The 16,832-nt window shown below is 40.3% G+C and overlaps 1 protein-coding gene across 1 annotated transcript in view; it reads right to left on the bottom strand.

The window, feature by feature from the left end:
• Positions 1 to 16,267, bottom strand: part of CSNK1G3 (casein kinase 1 gamma 3) — a gene marked incomplete at its 3' end in the record, with an annotated part of 115,984 nt that extends 99,717 nt beyond the window's left edge. The window contains 1 exon segment of the mRNA NM_001105329.2: positions 15,957 to 16,267.
• Positions 16,268 to 16,832: the final 565 nt, after the last annotated feature.

Genomic DNA, 16,832 nt, shown 5'->3' on the forward strand with positions numbered 1-16,832 from the left:
TAAGAGCAGGTCATCTCACTATCTCTAAGCATAGACTTGACTACAAATCTCAATCACAGGAATGATGTTAAACTCCAAGCCATCAATGAAAAAATCATGTTCCATTTGGGGGCACTTACTCTCATCCAACAAATACTTGTTGAGTATTTACCCTATTGTTGCTGTTGTTTAGTCACTAAGTTGTGTCCAACTCTTTGAGATCCCATGGACTGCAGCCCACCAGGCTACTCATAATTTATATGATCATCTCTTTTCCAAATAAAGGAAAGAAAAAGGTATCAGAGGACAGGCAGGCCATGTATGGCTCTGAGATACTACAAGCAAGCGGAATAACACCTCACAAGTCAAAGATCATTGATACTGTAATTTCAGCTCTCCAAGACATAGCTATGAGTCAGAAGAAAAAACAAAAAAATTCACCAAAGGAGGTCACAAAATGCATATTCTGTTCACTTAATAAGAGCCCCTGAACTCCATTTTAACATAATTCTAACAAGTTTACACTAGAAATCAAACTGGAAAATTTGAGGTGACTTATAAAAACATGACAGAGAACAGGAAGAAGGCAACCTTATACAACTTCAATAAATTCTGGCATCTACGCATGACAGCACAGTTTGTAAATGATGTTTAGAATGAGAACTGGGCATCAGCAAGATCTGAATATGCTTAGAAAACACTGAGAAAAACAGTACTACTGTGTAAAGTTTACCATTTAAAACAATGTTAATAAAATATTTAACTATAAATACAAACTTCTAATTCATCTAACAGGTTGTTCCCTAATAATACCAGATAAATGAGAAAACACTTCAGGAAAGTCAGCAGCTATTTCATGCATGGTTCCCATAACAAAGTTATATTCTTTCTTAACTACAGTGCTTGTTTCCTAATTTATAAAAATGTTATTAAAAACAACAGTTTAATGTAGGCAAAGGCCTCAGATTTAAAACAGTCATTCAAGGGTATTAGCATTTGAAAATTCCAATTATGAAGTTAATATTGTCAACCCTCATTGCAGAAAGGGCTTATCAGTATAGTTAGTGTCGGCTGCTTACTTGTGTCTGACTGTAGACCGCCAGGCTCCTCTGTCCATGGAATTCTCCAAGGAAGAATACTGAAATGGGTAACCATTTCCTTCTCCAGGGGACGTTCCCAATCCAGTAATCAAACCCAGGTCTCTCCTGCACTGTAGGCAGATTCTTTACTGTCTGAGCTACAAGGGAAGCCCCTAACCAGTATAATCAACAGTAAATCATAAATAAGTTGACTTCTACAAAACTGTGGAATGGAACATGTAACAGGTGACAGAAACTGGCTGAAAGGACAACCACTTCTCCGTGAGAAGGATTTTCTTCTGCCTAGTTCAAACCAAAAGAATCCGTCCCCAAAGTAGTGCTATAAACCTGAAGACAGAGACAGAATTGATCCAAAGGCACCTTAATCCCCAATATGAACACCAGGGTTAAGGCCTAGATTTTTGCTTTTTGTTTTGCTTTTTTTTTTTTTACAAAGATCAGGGCTGCATGATCTTAGCAAGAAAAAATAGTTCCAAACCATACGGAAGATTGCATTCACTGAAAAGTGAGACTCCCCAAAATCACTATCTCCAACAGATCTACAACTATAAAAATATCATGTTCAGAATTAAATGCTATTGTCAAGATATTCTGGTATACAATCAAACCAACAAATTACTAGAGTAACTCAATACAGCCAATTTAAATTTTAGGAACTGATTATTAGTGGAACTCTCCTACATTACTGGTGGGAATACAAAATGCTTTAGAAAATAGTTTGACAGCTTGCTATAAAGTTAAACATACACTTGCCATCTGTGTGTGTTAGTTGCTCAGTCGTGTCTGACTCTTTAAGACCCCATGGACTGTAGCTTGCCAGGCTCCTCGGTCCATGGGATTTTCCAGGCAAGAATATTGGAGTGGATTGCCACTTTCTTCTTCAGGGGGTCTTCCCAACCCGGGGATTGAACCCAGGTCTCCCACACTGCAGCAGACTCTTTACCGTCTGAGCCACCAGGAAAGCCATACTTGCCATATGACCTAACAATTCCCCTAGAAAGCTACCCAAGAGAAATAAAAACTTAGATTCACACACAAAAACAAAACCACATACAAAGTTTTGTGGCAGCTGTATCCATGATCACAAAAACTAGAAACAAGTACTTCAACTGGTGAATGGATAAATATGCTCAAGTATATCCATTATGATGGATTATTGCTTAGCAGCAAATAGAAACCACTGATACACACTACAACATGGATGAAACTCAAATGCATTCTGCACTGTGGAAGAGAGATTTAGAAGGCTACACACCACATGATTCCATTTACATGGTATTTGGCAAAAGTATAGAAAGAGAGCAGTGGTTGTTGGGGCTAGAGTGGGAGAAGGGCTTAAGTACAAATGGGCAGCATGAGAGAATACTCTAGGGTGATAAAACTGCTTTCTAATTTGCCTGTGACGGGGAGTGAAGTTTGCTGTGTGAACTTAAAAGAGAGAGAAAAACTTTAATATAAAAAATATCTTAAAATCATAATTAACTGAAATGCTCAAAAAAATAGAATATTTCCTTTAAATTGTCCAGCTAGCCCATGAATGCTTTTCATTTCAAAAATCTTTCTATAATGTATCTCTCTACTCTTAAGCCTGAGAAAGTCAGTCAGAGGGTTGGTTTATTACTTTATTTAAACTAGGCCCAATTTACTTGTTTGAAGTTTGTCTTATACAACTGTGATGATGCAAACTAAACTGGTCTGGGATGAGTATGGTGCCTCAGGAGGGATTTAATTAATGAAGGTTCTTCCATGTTAAAATTCTCCCTACAAAAAAAAAAAAAAAATTCTCCCTAATAAAAGATGAAATGATTAATCTATTCAACAAACAAGCAATCATTAGAGGCCTATTACATACCAAACACAGGAAATACAAATGGCAAATAAAACCATCACAATCCCTGACATCACATAGCTTAGACAAACCATACACAAGGTTAAATCTGTCCTCCAGGAGAATCGCAGTGCTTTCAGGGGACACAGCAGGTGCACCATAACTAAGCACGCTGTGTGTGCTTAGCCCCTTGGTCGGGTCGACTCTTTGAAACCCCATGGACTGTAGCCCGCCAGGCTCCTCCGTCCATGGGATGGGATTGCCCAGGCAAGAATACTAGAGTGGGTTGCCATTTCCTTCTCCAGGGGAGCTTCCCAACCCAGGGATTGAAACTGCATCTCCCACACTGCAGGCAGATTCCTCACCAGTGAGCCACCATGGAAGAGGTCTAAATTTCCCATTAAGATTTACACCTTAAGGTGTCTAGTGTCATGGCAAACACAAAAAGACATGGACCACAGTGCTCACCATTACCCTTCAGTATCTAAGGATGGAAAGAAAGCAAAGATTATACACACAGAACACTATCCATGCACAGCAGTGCAATAATCACTCCCCTATAGAAAGGTCCTCGTTAGGGAAAGAGAATGTGCACATTTACTTCTGTCACCTTTTCAGCAAACAAATTTCTGTATTTTTCTGATACAGAATACCGTAAGTATAAACTTCTCTGGCTGAGGAATATTATTTTAAAGGGAAGGGGGCAGGGAAGTAATCAAGAAAAAAAGAAACAGGATGGAGGGGGGGGGAGAGAAGCCAGAGTAGGTATGAAGATTTTTGCAGTGAACTCTTAAAAACAAATTAAGGAAGTTTAAGGAAACTAAAACAGAGGCACTGCAACCACACCCCTTCTACTTTCTGTTATGAAAAAGGAAGCCAAGATATTAAAAAAAAAAAAAGATGGGTGCCTGCAGGTGCTGTGGCATGAAATTACCATGAGTTACAGAGGTAAACTTACATAATGCCAAGGACCAAAGAGAGTGTGATGAATGCTCAGCTATGCTGAAGTTACCTGAAACATTGTCCATCTCAAGCATCCTAATTACACAACGCTTCTGGGACCACAATGGGCCCCACAAGACTCGGTTGTCGAAAAACCAGAAAAGCTTTCAACAACTGCTAAAGAAATAAACCCAGATTAAAACAAAGTGCCTCTTGGTATCCACATACTTCCAACTGTAAAAAGCAAGAGAAGTCTACCAGGATCTTACTCAAACTCCATCTCAGAGGAGTAAGATACTGAGTAGTTCCTATCCTAAGCAAATGACAGAAGCAAATCAATGCCGTTTCACAGTTCCTTTTCCAAAGTTCTTGCAGCTAATCATTCTGGAACTCAGAATTTCAGGGCATTTTTGACAGGTGATACAGTGTGTAAACACTATGTACTTTGAAATACCCACAGAGAAAGCAGAATGGCACAGAGAAGTCTGAGACAGCACTGTGACTAAACATTTACTATTTCTGCAGTGAAACCCACAGTCACGTGAAATAAAAGACAGTTAACAAGATTTGGGAATAAAACCAATTTGTGTCATATATACCAAAAAAAATTGTTTTTGTTTTCAGGGCATTTAGGATGTCAAAACTATTGAAAAGAAATTGTGGTCCTGTTGAAGAGTACCCATTAATCCATTACTAATTATATGTGCAAGATATAACTGGTAACCTCTTTATCATGGCTTTTACTGTAGTATATTGATGAACTCAAAATAATTCTAAAAGTCTCCCAATGGTTCACACACAGTATCTCCTCTACACTCTGCTGTGCTGTGCTTAGACACTCAGTTGTGTTCGACTCTTTGCAACCCCGTGAACCATAGCCCACCAGGCTCTTCTGTCATGGGGACTCTCCAGGCAGAAATACTGGAGTGGGTTGCCATGCTGTCCTCCAGGAGATCTTCCCAACCCAGGGATCCAACTCAGGTCTCCTGCATTACAGGCAGATTCTTTACCAGCTGAGCTCCCAAGGAAGCCCCCTACACTGTACCCACTCTTAAATTTCTCTACCACAAATTCTCCTATCAGGGCAGTTTACAAATATCTAACCATTGACATTGATAGAAAAAAATGCCACATCCAAATTTGCCACTATGAAAAAAATGTTCATTGAATGGAATTTAATGTATTAAACTCACAAAATGGCTTGCTCTCATTCTGTCATAAGAAAAATGCTATAACCAGTAACAGTGTTCCTGACCTAGGGAGGAGCAGTAAATGAGTCACCTTGGAACCTGATTTCCCATAAATGACAAGATACAATAACCATAAAACCCTAGTATCATAGTGTACTTACAAGTATACATTTACTGACTATATCTGATATAAGTAATATACTACATTCACAATATACTATAACTGAAGTACTAAACTATCTCCACCAACGGGAAAAACAGAAACAATACCTCATCAACAATGGTAAAAAAGAGTAAAGCAGAAGTACAATTACACTAAAATACCATTAAGGCTCCTTCCATGCTTATGTTCCATGAAAAATACAACTCAACAATATTGCAAATATGATAAATATAACCCAAAACTAATCAAATTTTGATGAGTAACATTCTTACACTAACTTTAAAGACAGGATTGCTTTTATCACTTAGGTTTCTTAAGATTTTGAGAGGAATAAGGACACTACACGTAATGACCAAGGGTTCAATCCAAAAAAGAAGATGTAACAATTATAAATATATACCCAACATAGGCTTCCCACGTGGCTTAGTGAGTAAAGAACCCGCCTGCTGGCGCAGAAGACGCAGGAGATTTGGGTTTGATCCCTGGTCAGGAAGATTCCTGGCGGAGGGCATGGGAACTCACTCCAGTATTCTTGCCTGGATAATCCCATGGACAGAGAAGCCTGGCGGGCTACAGTCGACAGGGTAGCAAAGAGCTGGACACGACTGAAGCGACTGAGCATACACGCACACATGCACCCAACAAAGGAGCAGCTCAATATGTGAGGCAAATACTAACAACAATAAAGAGAGAAAGTGATGGTAACAATAACAGTGGGGGACTTTAATACCCACTTTCACCAATGGACAGATCATCCAGCAAAAAATCAGTAAGGAAACACACTTACATGACACTTTAGAAGAGTTGGACTTAATTGATATTTAAAGAGCATTTCATCCAAAAGCAGCAGACTACACATTCTTTCCAAGTACACATGGAACATTCTCCAGGTGCCTTAATTTAAACTGATAAATTTCCTTTAACAAATTTTCCAAATGTCAAAACTCCACTAATTGTGGTGCCATACTATTCAAAAGATGCTAATGAACAAGCAATACAGTAGCCTAAGGATTCTGAGTGTGAAACCCTAAAGAGAACTCACTTCACTAACCTGTTCCTCTTGCATATATTTTCTATGCATTTCTTATCTTTACACCTCCATCCCTGATTAAAAAGACAATCTGAAAGTAAAAGGAAGTCATTTTTTCAAAAAGAGCTAAGAGATACACATAAAAAATGAAATGAGTCATTTTTAACCCTGAAGTACATTGGAATCACCTGTAGAAATCCTAAAATAGATCAACACCCTGGCCCCATCGCCAGATTCAACAGCATGGGTAGAATCCCAATATCTGCCATTTTTTGAAACTCCACAGAAAATGTTAATGTGAAGTCAGGGCTGAGAACCACTGGAACAAGCTGCCTTCTCTACAACCTCTTTCTCTCATCTACTCATAAGTATTAGCACTCCCAGCCCTATAGCAAGGACTGAAAGCACCATCTTTAAAATTGCCCAATTTTGTTCTCTTCTTTATTCTGTCACAGAAAAAAAAAATTATTAATTTTCAGTTGGGAGATTTTTTAAAAAGTGAATATAGTAAAATTTATTTTAACTTATTTGATGTTCTCATTCCCAGTGCTCAGAACTTTATTGTTCAGTCAGCCTTCAAAAAACAACTTTCATTAGTAGAGTATTTAGATTAACAGAATATAAACACACAACAGGTATTTCAATAATCAACTTTCAACAGACTATCAGAAAATACTCAAAAAAATAAGTTTCAAGGGCTGATTACATTGCTATTTTAACTACCCTAATATTTTCAGAATCTTAAATATATTAAGAAATACTATCAATAATATGTCCTGACATTCATATGACAGAAAACAAATTCAGTAAATAGTCTACCATTTTTTAAAAATAAAAACTGGCATTACATGATTCCACATCTTTAACATTTACACTTTGGGAGGTGGGAGGGTGGGCGGTGCGGAAATGTTAATATTGTTTTCAGATCCCTGGAACAAAAGAATATAAACTACTGTTTCATAAAAATATACATCTACAAATACCAGTTTCTTTTTCAAATGTCTCACCAACTATTGATACCTACTAGTTTCACCTCCAAAACAATGCTAGGTTATTTTTACATGCCCAACTAGGATTGTATGAAAAGGCTTTATAGTCATATATATATTGAAATATCAGGCATTTTCTCTTCCTGTAACATTACCTATTATATTCGCCTGAAAGTATTCATTGCAATAAGTATTTCACAGAAATAGAAAATAAACATGACACAGACTGGGTGTAAGGGGAAAAATAAATTTTCACTTCCCTTTTTATTAAAGGAAATTCTGACTGTAACTTTGACTCCAATATATCATACTCTGATACCCTGCCAAGTATACCACCTGAAGTCAAAAACTAAACAAGTTTAAAATAGATAACACAATTAATAATTACAAAAATTCAGAAGTCTACTACTTTTATAAAATGTTCTTGTACCATATGGTATCATACAGCTAATTTCAACTTAAAATTTTAAGAAACATAATTTTAACAAGCCCAGTTTTTTAAATAAAGGCTATTACAATGCAACAGTGCATTCAGTGCATACTCTATTCAAGGTAATTTACAATGAAAGTGGACTATGGTAAATTCTAGGTTGGAGAAAACATCCCATCCCCAAATTTTATTTTCTTCCCTCAAATGAAAAACTCAGTATTTTTTTCTGATGGTCAAATAATGCACAATCATAGCTGAAAACCCAAACGATACAGAAAAGTATAAAAAGTGTAAAAATAAAAATCATCCCAAATCTATTTATAAATGTCATTAACATCCTTCCAGGGGATGGATGGATTTACTCTGTATGTTTACAACAACAATGCAGGGATTAGAATTACCATAATTAATGTATACTAATTATGTATTTATACATACATGTATTTCCATATATGTCCCCATAAACACACACACACACACACACAATTTCTTTCTTTTACACATACAATAAAGAAATCTTTAAGATAACTTTCTTGAAACTAAAAATACAAGAACTGTTCCAAGCACTCAGTCTGCTTCTGCCTTTCCATTTCAGCAGGCCAGGTTTGAGGTTACTTTGTGTGGGGAGGCAGGGGGAGGGAGGGGAAATCCAAGTGTGCTGTTTTTGTGGGCTGCTTGAGGGAAGATTAAAAGATTTGTCTGTTTGCTTGTTTTATTTAAACACATATGCACACAAACACACACATACATATACACTTCAACTCTGGCTAAAATTTTCCAAACCCTGAGAACTTTAAAGGTTCTTGGCTGACTGCTTTATATAACTAGCCCATGGTCCTGAGCAAAATTGCAAAATACACAAATTTTTTCACAGCCTCTCCCCTTTTGGTTAGAAAGAGAATCAACCTATCAACCTATCAATGAGGATAGGAGGGTTCTATTAACCAGGTACGTGACAAGCATTTCAACCTTCCACAATTCAGTTATAAAAGTCTGTGATTCTCCTCTGGCCCTATAATTTTCAGGGGGGCGGCAGAGGGTGGGTGGCTGTAGTCAAGATAATATAACACCCATCTTTCCCTCCTACTTCAAAGAGATTCGTTGACTCAAAATAAACCAACCATTTCTGACTGATAAATTCCCATTTCCTCAAGGCATCTTACTCTCCTCCAGGTGTCACAAAGAAGTCTGATAAAATCAAAGATGTCGGGCAAGTTTTGTCCAGGAAGGAGGGCAACAACATACCAAAAAATATAAATAAGTTTAGAGGTACAAGTTTTTAAAGTTAAAATAGCCCTATGAAAGTTAAAATAGCTTTTTTCCATGAAAAAAGTAATACTCAATTTTACTGACTCGAAAGTCAGTAAGAAACTAGCAGTGTTTTCAGCTCCTAAAATATTCATACCTGAGCATATTTAAGACAGTCACATAGAAACAGCTTTCTAATCTTTGATCTGTTACATTTGCACAACACTTTAAAGTTCAAAGTGCATTTGTATGCATTATTTATTTTCATCCTTTAAACAAGTAGATGTGGTGGTCACTATTGATTGCCTCTATAACATCCATTTCCCCCATATTCTTCCTTCCCACAGTTTTTTAGAACATCCTCCCTCCACCATGTAACTCAGGGAAATGTGACCCCATTCCCAACTGCAGGGACTATATCCTGAATAGTAGAAACTCACTACAGTAACCCTGTTCCCCGTGTCATAACTGGTTTAGAAGTGTATGTGATCTAATTCCGGTCAATAAAACATGAAGAGGGACTTCCCTGGTGGTATGGTGGATAAGAATCTGCCTGCCAACGCAGGGGACACCGGTTCTATCCACAGTCCAGGAACATCCCACATCCCGCGGAGCAACTAAGACGGCCGCTGCGCCACAACTACTGAGCCTGCGCTCTAGAGCCCGAGAGCTGCAACTACCGAAGCCCACGCATTTAGACCCGGTGCTCAGCCACAAGAGAAGCCAGAGCAATGAGAAGCCCACGCACTTAGACCCGGTGCTCAGCCACAAGAGAAGCCAGAGCAATGAGAAGCCCACGCACCGCAACGAAGAGTAGCCCCTGCTCACCTCAACTAGAGAAAGCCCATGCGAGCAACAAAGACCCAACACAGCCAAAAGAAACAAAAACTTAAGGGGAAAAAAAAAAAAACAGGAAGGCGAAAGTATGCAGGTAGGCTTGTGCAAAAGATGTCCTGGCCAACGCACCAGGATCCTGCTACCAGTAGCAGGAAGAACCCCATACACAGGGGAAAGCAGAGGCAAGTCAATTACACAGGAGCCAGCCAACACTCTGAAAAACTAGCCCTGCCTTCATACTTCAGTGTTCCATTTCAGAAGCTACTGCATTTCTGGTGTTGCAATGTGTGACACCAAGATAAATAGTATACCCCATCTACCTTTCCTTCTCGAACTTGGACCTTCTTCTCCTACACCTGCGTGCCTTCCTCTCCACTTGGGCTGAGCTAGACAGGAAAGGCGAGTAGTTACCATAAGCTGTTAAACCAGCACGCTTTGCACCAAGCTCAACAGCTCCTGGTATACATCAAGGGGATGGCATTTCCTCTTCCAAAGGACAATTTCCTCTACCAACTCACTCCTGCAGTCCCCACTCAGGTTGAGGAGATGGTGGAATTACAAATGGCTCTATCCATCCCTGACACTGTGTAACAGCTGAAAGAGAACACAGAAAATCAGATGAGGGACTGTATCAGGAAACAAGTGGATATCATGTGACTGGATAATTGAACAATTCATCCTAAAATATGAATGGCTGTATGCTCAGGAAGACCAGTATTTCTCTCTTTTTTAAAAGAGGATGCTGTTAAGTAAATCTCTGTGAGTATAAAAGAGGTGTTATTTCAGAAGTAGATACCTCTTTAATATACTATTGTTAACATACAGTTCATAAGTGAATTTTAAAAGGGAATCACAAAAAATCTACATACTTTAAACAGTTTAATGCCACCAACACTAAAACAATCACAAAACAGTCTTTAAATGCAGGTTGCCAAGGCCTTTCCTTCAAGCATAAGTCTACAGATTGTAGTCCTACTTTATTTTTCTTGCAAAAACCACACCCATTGTACATCACCTGTGATTTCCAGCTTCTGTCTCTTAAACATGGAAAGACATCTCACAACACTGAAAAGCAATTTTGCTGAAGAATCTTACTGTGAAATCTAAGATCTTTAGGGTTTTTTCCCCTAATCATTTAAGTTATTTCACCTAAAACTATTTTAACTATAATTGACTTCAACCACTCAATTACTCAACTGCTTTTCAAAGCAGCCACTGGGTCTCAAGATAAACACCTTTTTGCCTTCACAGTTCACTGAATAATGTTTCATTAAACTATGTAATTACAACAAGACGTACAACTGCCATTAACTTTTATTCCCATCAGTTGCTGTATACCTTGTATACCTACCAAGAATCATTTGTCTTTGTAACAATTTGTTGGGTACAAAGATAAATGATTCTTGGTAGGTATACAAGGTATACAGCAACTGATGGGAATAAAAGTTCAAGAAACTAGAGGGTAGTCTACTGCCTTTTAATGTAGCATGGACATCAAACAGTAAATGAATGGAGAATACAACAATCTTCTGAGTGGGTTAGAGAGGCGAGTTCAGAGATTCTCCTGTAACAGGCTATCCCTAATAGTCTTTGCTGATTCTACACACCAGTCAACCCTCTGACAACTCATATACATCAGCAACTTCTACATTTATGAGAAGACTTTCACAGTGCCTACTGTGTGCCAGGCATCACATCCTGGCACTTCATACGAGTTTTCTCAATCCTGATGAAAAATATAATGGCAGAGAAACTATCCGCACTCTTTTCAGCTAACGAAAGCAGTTCAGCACCTAATCAGCTAAATATATGTAATAAATTTGAATACAGTTAAAAGTCTGACAACTCACTGAAGAAAAAAAACGTTAGAAACTTGTGTTTAAGAAAGAGGGCATCTATCATGAGATTTTTACCTAATTACAGTAAAAGCTGTAAAAAAAAAAAGTGGATATGGTATAGTCATTGGATATAACAGTTATAGATTTTCATCAAATTAAATTATAACTACGTGATATGTCATTAGTAAAGAAAATGATCAAAATGTGTCTTATCTACCAAATACACAAATACTTCATGTTCAGAACTAAGACGATAAGGGATAAGAAGGAGAGACTATAACCAGTCACTTAATATGGTTAAAGAACAAATCACTATGCATCTTTCTTACATCCCATAATAGAAAGGAACCCAAACATTCACAGTTCCTAAATCTCAACTTTGAGAAGGGAGCTGGAAAGACCATGGCTAACAGCAGTCTCCACTGTCTCTAAAACTTACCCATCTCCAGGTTTCTGTCTCATTCCATGTTTCCTGACTAGTTCAGAGGCTCTCCAAAGTCACTTTACATTAATAGATAATACACACTTGATCTCTACATATTAATAATCCCATGTATGGTTCTTTCCTATAGATTATCACAAAAACGATACTCTGCAGTAGCTTAAGTTACTAGAACCATATCTTCTGCTCCTAGAGACTCTACGATTAGAAAACTACAGATATCCCCAAACCACCATTTCCAAAGAAATTACATCTTAGAAAAACAACACCCAAACACATATTAAAAACATTACTCAGTACCGCTAAATGCCAACTGCATAAGAGAAGACAAAAAGGAAGATGATAGAAGATTAGGGAAGATATCACTGGTCTAACACTGCAAAGTCAGAAAAAAAAATGATTTAAATATGCCCTCTGCTACTCCCAAGATACACCTTAAACAGGATGCTTAAATTCTAGAAGACCGTTTCCTACTGTCGAAAGCAAGCGGTATACCACCTAACTCATAGAGCTGTCTTATAACAGTATCATTTAAGGTCCACAGACAAAGTGAGCATTTAATAAAGTGTAACAGGTACTGCTATTATTGGGAGATTTGAGATACAAATTCAGTTATAAAGTTAAGTCCTTGTTGAACACTAAGAAGGGAACAGTTAGTAAGAACTATCAATCTCCCCTGCAACATGACTAGATGATTAAACACTGGTGTCGTAAGGGTGATATTTTTTAAGTACCCCTTTGATAATGATTAAATTGGGGGTTAAATTTTTTTAGAGTTGTTGATACTTAAGATGACTAAAAACCTTGTACATATTGATCCAGAACTGTGGAATTTTCTCATGTTGTCATCTTACTATTACAGCCAATTCTCGTCCTATATAGATTCCTCACATTTCACTTCATCCATAGCAAATCTCACCTTAAAATGTATTAACAATAATATAACTATCCAAAGACCTGTATTTTGTTGGTTATTATTTTCAAATTCCCTCTATGTAGTCTGTTATATTCTTTTAGCAAGCTCTTGGAAACTAAACCACTTGTTCCATTCTGAAAAAATATGAACCAAAAACCCATGCCAGAATGACGGTCTATTATCAGCATGAAGGGGATACAGAGGAGACCCAGAGAAGAAATGCAAAGATTCCCATTTCTTTCCAAGTCACATGTTTAAAAATCTAGCTTTATTTCATATAACCAACTGCCAGATTACCACACACTCATATCCAAAAGCAAGTAAAGAAATATGACAAAGCCATGTATAAACTGTTTCATATACTCTTCTGGCTCTCCTCTATTAGCATGAAGGATAACAAATTGACTATTCTGTTATACTTTGTTTCCTTTAAACTTACTAGCCTTATTTTTGGAGAAGGCAATGGCACCCCACTCCAGTACTGTTGCCTGGAAAATCCCATGGATGGAGGAGCCTGGTAGGCTGCAGTCCATGGGGTCGCACAGAGTCGGATACGACTGAAGCGACTTAGCAGCAGCAGCAGCCTTATTTTCATAGGTATTCCCTATCACCTTAGAATCTATACACTAGGATCTTCATATGGTGAACTGACTCATTTTTAAATACAAGGCATTCTAGATGTCCATGGACTGATCACCACCTAATTTTATAGCTTCATTTCCCATAAAGACTTCCTGACACAGAGCCTTGCCTCCAGTTCAACAGGCCCCACCATACCAAACCAACATGTCCGTGCTCAACTGCTCCCTTCACCTACAAAAATACCGCCGCTACACACACTGAACCATTTTGACAATTAAAATATTTTAAGGCCTAAATGGAGTATTACCAGCTTTAAACTCATTTGTAATTCCCAGTCAAAAATTAGTCTCTCTGTCTCACACACACACACACCATCACCACCACCCCCACATTTCCGTACATCTCTAATAAGCCCCACAGGAGTCCTGTGTTGCAATTATTTCTGTGCATGTCTGCTTCTCCCTTAAAGGTAACTAACTGGATCTAATTCCTCTTCATGTGTCAACCCACTCTTTCATCCTCAACACACAGTAAAAGTCCCTTGCACAAAGTAAAGTTTCAGTCTGAACTAAACTATTCCTTTGTTTGAATCCTAGTTCTTTTATTTGAAGGAATAAATGCATTTCATGTGCTGAAGATTTTGTTAATGCTTGCAAATCTAACAATGAAAATGTCAATAATTATATAATTCATTAATTTTTAGGTTAACGACCTCTTGGTCAATGAGCACACTAAATCATAGTTAAAAAAAAAATCATTTTCCAAGATTCCCCCAAAAATCTCATACACATCAACATTAAAGTTAAACTTTCTGTTCCCCATTCTAAGAAGAACTACTTATACCTGAGGCATATCCAGAAAAGGAAGCTCCCTGAATACCAAAGTGTCTATACACTCTGCTCTGAATCTATACAAAAGCTACGCAATTTATTTTATTACATCTTTCTTCCAATTCCCATAAATATGATTTTCATGTTTTGTACAAAATATATGGTTAATGTATATAAAATATGAATATAATCTTAGCTCAGAATATAGTTAGACCAAAAGTTTGAAGTTTGGGAATAATTATAAAATACACTAAGTACATCTCTCCACTTCCCTCCCCCCCCAAAAGTTACTAAGAATGTCACAAACCAGATTTGATTTTTGGTGGGAAATGTTTTCTTAAACTGGCCTCACATCTTGCAACTTTTATGATACTTTTCTTTCACAATTTGCTTATTTATAGGGAAAGCAAATATTCTTCAAAAACATACACATGCCTTTACTAGACATTTTTAATTTTAAAAAGTATTCTAAGTCAGATATAGCTTAACCTCTTTTACTATCTGTGTGGGCCAATGTCAATTCCTATCACAAGAAGTAACTGCAAACGTAAAAGAAATTAAGTACTGACTTTTTCTTAACTTACTAAAAATCAGTAGGTTTTTAACTGTCCAATTAAAGTCGATGTTCTAAAACCAAAGGTTAAAAAAGGGTCACTTGCTGACCAGCCTAGGCACTCATTACAACAGAGTTAAAACTAATTCGCACAATGGCAGCAACAGTAGCCATCTCCCACACACACTCTCTCCCACCCATTAACTTTTCCTCCTTCCCTGGGAGAACTGGAACCATCCTAACACAGGCCTAACTACCCCCACCCCAGAAGCAAACGCACATCTCCATCACCACCCCGCAGAAAAGAAACGTGGGGGCTGTGGACCAGGAAAGCCGACGCTTCTGTGTGTCACTTCCCCTAGCAAGTGGGATAAACAAACAAACCAGCACCCTAACAGTAACCAGCAGAGTAATTTTGTTCCCCCGACTAATGCCTTGGGTAAGTTTTGAGCAAAGTCAAAAGCTCCAACAAATAGGTAAATCCCTGCCCCCCACCCCAAACCTGGAAACAAATACCCTATCGGGAAGTTTCTCCCCGAAATGAATGCTAGCCCCTGATCCCTCCCTCCAGCCGACCGATAGCTCCCACCCTCTTGCCTAAAATGCCTACTCCAAAGAGAATTGTCTGGACAAAATCGAGGAGCGCTGGGGGGCTGCACTCCCGACCTCTCAACCCTCCTCGCAAAAGCCCCTGCCTTTTCCCACCTCGCCCACATCCCCGCGGTCCCCACTCGCGCCGCACCACTCGGGCAACTTCTGCGGCCAGCCCGGCCCGCCGCCCGCGGCCCCCTCCCTGCCCAGCGAGCCCGCGGCGCCCTCGCCCCCCGGCCGCGGCCCCCTCCGGTCCCGCGCCTCCGCGCCCCAGCCCGGGTCCTCTTCGCCCACCCCTTCCCGAGGCCCCCGCTGGCGGCGCCGCCCCCGCCGCACCCTACCCCACCCCACTCAGCCCCGGACCCCAGCCCGCCCAGCCCCACCCGGGCAGGAGGGCGCCGCGGCCGCGCCGAGGCTGCCGGCGGGCCGGGGCCGCCCAGCCAGGCGCCAACGCACAGGGGGCTTTACCTCAGAGGCGCGGCCGCCAGCGGCGGGTCGGTCCCGGGCGCGGGCGGCGCCCCCCGGTCCGTCAGTCAGTGGCGGCGGGGGCAGCGGCGGCGGCACATTGCACCCGCCGGCGGCCGGAGGAGGAAAGCGAGCCACGCAGGGAGGGAGCGAGCGAGGTAGAGGGGGAAGGAACGAGCGAGGGAGGTAACGCAGCTCGGCTCGGACTCGGTCCCCTCACTACTGCCGGTGCGTCCTACCGCCGCCTGTGGCCGGAGAGTCGCCGCCCGGGCCGCTGCTGTCGCCACCGATGCAGCCGGCAATGAATGCACAGCGGCGCCTCCTCGCTTATCCGGAGGTCAAACATCCTTCTGCCTCGGGCATCCGGATCGGCGCCGGACCCGGAAGTGAACGCTTGGGGGAAAAAAAAAATAAAAAAGGGAAGCGTCTCTCCAGCGGCGGCCGCCCCTTGAGCTGCCCGCATCAGCGAAAAGAGCCGAGTACAGCCGAAGGTTACACCGACTTGCTCAGATTGGTCGGCTTGCCGACCGGAAGAAAAGCAGATTGTTCATTGGCTGGAAAGGCCTATAAAAGTCAAGCCACGCCCCCTCCCTACCTCCGCACCCGTGGTGCGTGTAGAGATCGTGGAGTAATTGTGGTTACGCGCCTGTTTCCCTGGGTGAGGCCTTGGGAGAAGAGGCTTGGGTAGGTCTGTGGCGAGAACTGGGAGAAAATCGCTCATGGTTTAGAGGAGGAATGAAAAGTCCCCCTCTGCATGAATGAGCAGAGAGCCTAAGGACGCCATTGTGCCAAGTCAGGTTGCCGAGGCTTTGCTGGGTGTGAGGAGCACACCCCTCCAGGTGCCAAAGAATTTGAAAGCCTGGGCTCAGGGAATGACAT

Source organism: Bos taurus, chromosome 7 (genome assembly GCF_002263795.3).
Source record: "Bos taurus isolate L1 Dominette 01449 registration number 42190680 breed Hereford chromosome 7, ARS-UCD2.0, whole genome shotgun sequence".
Taxonomy (NCBI): Eukaryota; Metazoa; Chordata; class Mammalia; order Artiodactyla; family Bovidae; genus Bos; species Bos taurus.